Source organism: Callithrix jacchus, chromosome 4 (assembly GCF_049354715.1).
Source record: "Callithrix jacchus isolate 240 chromosome 4, calJac240_pri, whole genome shotgun sequence".
Lineage (NCBI taxonomy): Eukaryota > Metazoa > Chordata > Mammalia > Primates > Cebidae > Callithrix > Callithrix jacchus.
This window is the reverse complement of record NC_133505.1, coordinates 11,484,313-11,489,417: the sequence shown is the minus strand read 5'-3', so window position 1 is coordinate 11,489,417 and position 5,105 is coordinate 11,484,313. Positions and strand designations below refer to the sequence as shown.

The 5,105-nt window shown below is 37.7% G+C and overlaps 1 pseudogene across 1 annotated transcript; it reads left to right on the top strand.

Annotated features, from left to right (window-relative positions):
• Positions 1 to 418: 418 nt before the first annotated feature.
• LOC118153068 (large ribosomal subunit protein uL18 pseudogene) lies at positions 419 to 2,270 on the top strand (annotated as a pseudogene). Its single transcript, XR_013534716.1, has one exon. The product of XR_013534716.1 is annotated as a large ribosomal subunit protein uL18 pseudogene (transcript).
• Positions 2,271 to 5,105: the final 2,835 nt, after the last annotated feature.

The window sequence follows — 5,105 nt, the reverse complement described above, 5'->3', positions numbered from 1 at the left end:
CAGTCTGAAAATGAAATTACAAAAACAATTCCAATCATAATAGAATCAAAATAATAAGCTAATTAGAAATAAGTTTAACAAAATTAATCCAAGACTTAAGTACCAAAAACTATAAACACATCTCAAAAAAACTTGAAAGGCTCTAATAAATGGAGAAACATTCCTTGTTTATGGATTGTAAAAGTCAATATTGTTAAGATATCAATTCTCTTCAAATTAATATATAGGTTTGATGTAGTACCTGACAAAACCCTAGCAAGAATGATTGCAAATGAGTAGTCTTAAAATCTACATGGAAATGTAAAAGAATCAGAGTAGCCAAAATAGTTTTGGAAAAAAATCAGAGTGAGAACTACACTTCCTGATTTTAAAATTTACTGTGAAGCTACCATAATCTAGCACAATGGATGGTTTCTAACTTATAATGGTTTGACTTATAATTTTTTTTTTACTTTACAATGAAATGATACTATGCATTCAGCAGAAATCATACCTTGAAGGTTGAAGTTAGATTTTTTTTCCCCAGACTAGTGGTATGCAGTATAATATTCTCTTGCGATGCTGGGCAGTGATGATGGCCCACAGTTCCCAGTCAGGCATGCAATCACAAGAGTAGACAACCAACACTCTACGGGGAACTGTGTGGTCAGCATTTTGGGGGTATCACGTTTTATGTTTTTGCATCCCATCATATCAACAAAATGCTCATTTTTGACTTGACGACATTTTTAACTTATGATGGGTTTATTACTATATAACTCCATAACAAGTTGAGAAACAACGTACAAATGAGTGAAACAAAATCGATAGTCCAAAAATAAACCCTTACATTGAAGCTCAATCAATTTCTAACCAAGTTAACAGGGTTATTCAATGAGAGAAATGATGGGCTTTTTAATAAACGGTTCGGGATCAGTTAGGTACCAACATGCACGAAGATGAATTTAGACTCTTTCTACATCCTACAAAGCAGTTAAATTCATATGGATTATAAACCTAAACGTAAGAGTTAATATTAATACTATAAGTTTTCTAGAAAACAAGGAGAAAATCCTCACGATCCTGGGTTAGGCAGCACATTCTTAGGTATAATGCCTAAAAAGCATAATCCATAAAATAAAATATTGACAAATTTGATTTCATCAAAATTTAAAACTTTTGAACTGCAGAAGACATTAAGAAATGAGAACACAAGCCATGTCAGTAAAACATTATTTGTAAATGAGATATCAGATAAATAACTTGTATCCAACATATATAAAGAGCATTTATGACTTAATAAGACAAGCAATTAAAACAGGTAAAAGGCCTTCTTCCCCACCCCACCCCCCTCTGCCCCCAATGTTGCTGGACCTGTAGGTCTGTGTTGAGCCACAGTTATGAGTTTCTGCTTCTCAAGATGGGGTTTCTTAAAGTTGTCAAGAGTAAGGCCTAGTTTAAGAGATACCAAGTGAAACGTAGAAGATGATGATAGGTAAAACTGATTACTGAGCTCAGAAATGCTTGGTGATATAGGATTAAAATGAGTACGGCATGCCTAAATATAGTATGATAGTTTGTGTAACAAACAGAGATATCATTTCTCAGATTGCTTATGCCCATACAGGAGAGAATACGGTAATGTATGCAGCTTATGCATATGAACTGCCAAAATACGGTGTGAAGGTCGGCCTGACAAATTCTGCTATAGCATATTGTATCGGCCTCCTGGTGGCCTGCAGACTTGTCAATAGGTTTGGCATGGAGGAGATCTAAGAAGTCCTCGTGGTGATGACTGGAGATGAGTACAATGTCAAAACCACTGATGGGCAGCCAGGTGCCTTTACCTGCTCTTTGGATGCAGGCCTTCCCAGAACTACCGATAAACTTTTCGGGGTCCTGAAAAGAACTGTGGATAGAGATTTGCCGATTCCTCACAATACTAAACCATTTCCTGGTTATGATTCTTAAAGCAAGAAAATGCAGAAGTACATCGGAAGCACATCATGGATCAGAATGCTGCAGATTATATGTGTTACCTCATAGAAAAAGACGAAGATGCAGGGCCCGGCGCGGTGGCTCAAGCCTGTAATCCCAGCACTTTGGGAGGCCGAGGTGGGTGGATCACGAGGTCAAGAGATCGAGACCATCCTGGTCAACATGGTGAAACCCTGCCTCTACTAAAAATACAAAAAATTAGCTGGGCATGGTGGCATGTGCCTGTAATCCCAGCTACTCAGGACGCTGAGGCAGGAGAATTGCCTGAACCCAGGAGGTGGAGGTTGCAGTGAGCCAAGATCACGCTATTGCACTCCAGCCTGGGTAACAAGAGCAAAACTCCGTCTCAAAAAAAAAAAAAAAAAAAAAAAAGACAAAGATGCTTACAACAAACATTTCTCTTGATACATAAAGAACAGTGTAACGCCAGACTTGAAGGAGATATACAAGAAAGCTCATGCTGCTGTATAGGAAAATCCAGTCTATTAGAAGGAGCCCAAGAAAGAAGGTTTAAAAAAGAAGTGGAACCATCTGAAAGTGTCCCTTGTCCAGAAGAACTATCAGGTACCTCAAAAGAAGATAAGTGTCTTCAGAGCTCAGAAGTAGGCTGCCCAGGGCTCAACCAAACAATTTTCTGTGAGAATTTTTCAGATAAAGACAATAAACTTATTGACTAAACAAACAAAAACAAAGAAATGAAAAACCAAGCAAAACATCTGAATAGATATTTCACCGAAAAGGATGAATGCTAATAAGCACATGAAAAGATGCTCGGTGTCATTAATCATTAGGACAATGAAAATCCAAGACGAATGAGATCTAATTTCATACCCACTAGTTAAACATAATCCAAAATACAGACAGTGACAAGGGTTAACTAGAATGTGCAGCAAATGGAATGTTCATACATGGCTAGCGGGAATTTAAAATGGTACAGCCACTTTGGAAACAGTTTAGCAGCTTCTTAAAAAGTAACACATAAATTTACCAAGTGACTTTGCAATTCTGTTCCTAGGTATCAGCCCAAGTTAAAGCACATGCCCATACAAACATTTGCATGTGAATAATGCTATCCATAATAACCAAAATGTGGAAACAGTAGAAATGTCCAACAACTGCTGAATGGATAAACAAAATGTGGTATATCCCTATAATGGAATACTATTCAGTAATGAAAAGGAAAGAATAACTGATACATGCAACAACATGGCATAATCTCCAAAACATTATGTCAACAGAAAAAATGGTAGGCATAAAAGACTACATTTGTATGAATCCTTTTATATGAAATGTCCAGGAGAAGCAAATCTATAGAGACAGAGCAGATTCGTGGTCACCTAGGGCTAAGGTCAGAGAAGGGACTGACTACAAACACATTCAGAGGCTATTTTTGGGTGCTAAATACATTTTTGGGTTCTAAAATTCATTTTGGTGATGGGCATAAAACTCTGTAACTTTACTAAAAATTATTAAACTATACACTAACGTGGGTATATTTTATAGTATGTAAATTATACCTCAATAAAGCTGCTGTTTTGGCCATTCTGCAGACATAAAACAAGCACCATCCAAAATCCAGTTTCGATGTTGTGATAGATTATGCCACATACACACCAAGAGGGTATGAAAACGTTTATAATGCACATAATGAGACTTCCTGGGGAACCGCAGGGCAGTCTTTCCAAATTGGTCAAATAATGGCTTCAACAGTGAAAAGGGGGAGACCAGCTTGGAGTTTTTATTGTGGCTAGGTGGCAGGACTTGAGTGAGGATTCTCTTCGTGGGCCGGACTTGCATGATTTGAAACTACCACAATTAGCAAAGAAGGGGACGGCTGGGATTTATTATAGGCTTCTCCAAATATGAGCTGAAGGGGATGAAAGATGGATGTAACTTCAAAGTTGTCAGCAAACGTCAAAAAAAAAAAATGGAGACAAATTCTTTATTAAAACTGTTGAAAACATTCTTCCTACTAGAAGGTCTGGTCTTATTCCTCAAGTCATTTGACATATTCCCTATGCATACCACAGTAAACTCTTCCAGCGGCACTTGGCAGTCTTCGTTGCCCATTCATTATTTCCCTCACTAGATGATGAGCTGCTTAAGAGTGATCTTTAAAGTCCCAATTCTTTCATAATATACGGAATCTGGTAGACACCATCATTGTTAAAAAACAGGTGACAGACTGTGTGGAGTGATTAAAAGCAGAAAAGAAGGGAGCAGACAAAAATGAGGTGGTGGCTGGGTGCGATGGCTCACCCCCCATAATCCTAGCACTTTGGGAGGCCAAGGTGGGCAGATCACTTGAGGTCGGGAGTTTGAGATCAGCCTGGCCATCATCATGAAACCCTGTCTCTACTAAAAATACAAAAATCAACCAGGTGTGGTGGGGCACACCTGTTATCCCAGCTACTTGGGAGGCTGAGGCAGGAGAACTGCTTGAGCTGGGAGGCAGAGATTGCAGTGAGCCAAGAGCATGCCACTGCAGTCCAGCCCAGACAACAGAGTGAAACTGTGTCTCAAAAATGAAAAAACAAACAACAACAACAACAAAACAGTTGGCTAAGGAATCATCTTCCTGAGAAACAATACTCCTTCTGTTTCTACCTCAAGTTCTATGATTGGCTCCATCTTATTTGATTTCTTCATGTTAAGAAAATGGAAAGTAATAGTTTAATGAAAGTGAAGTTAATATTTTCTTTGTGGCCAAAGAAACAATGTTATATAAATGTTCATTGTTTCTTGCTTGACTACTAAGTATATACTTTCAATAATGTTTTAACAGCCTTAATTCTTGCCCTTTTCCTTCATCTCCTTACATTCAGAAAAACATTAATCCTATAAATGTGGGTACACCCTGTACCTTTTTCTCCAGTCTCTTATGTCCCAATAAGTTCCAGGCTCTACAATATCATTTTTATTTACTGGGTTAACTATAAGTCCTTATTTGCCAAAGAAAGTTCTTTGACTGGTGTTCTGAGGAAATTATTGATAGCTGATTTTTAAGTGATTTAGTCTGGATATGAACTTATATAGGCATACTGCACATTATCTATGGATAGACTTCAGGAATTTTTAACTAAGATGGCAGACCGTTCAATTTCAGATCCATCTTATATAACTGTATG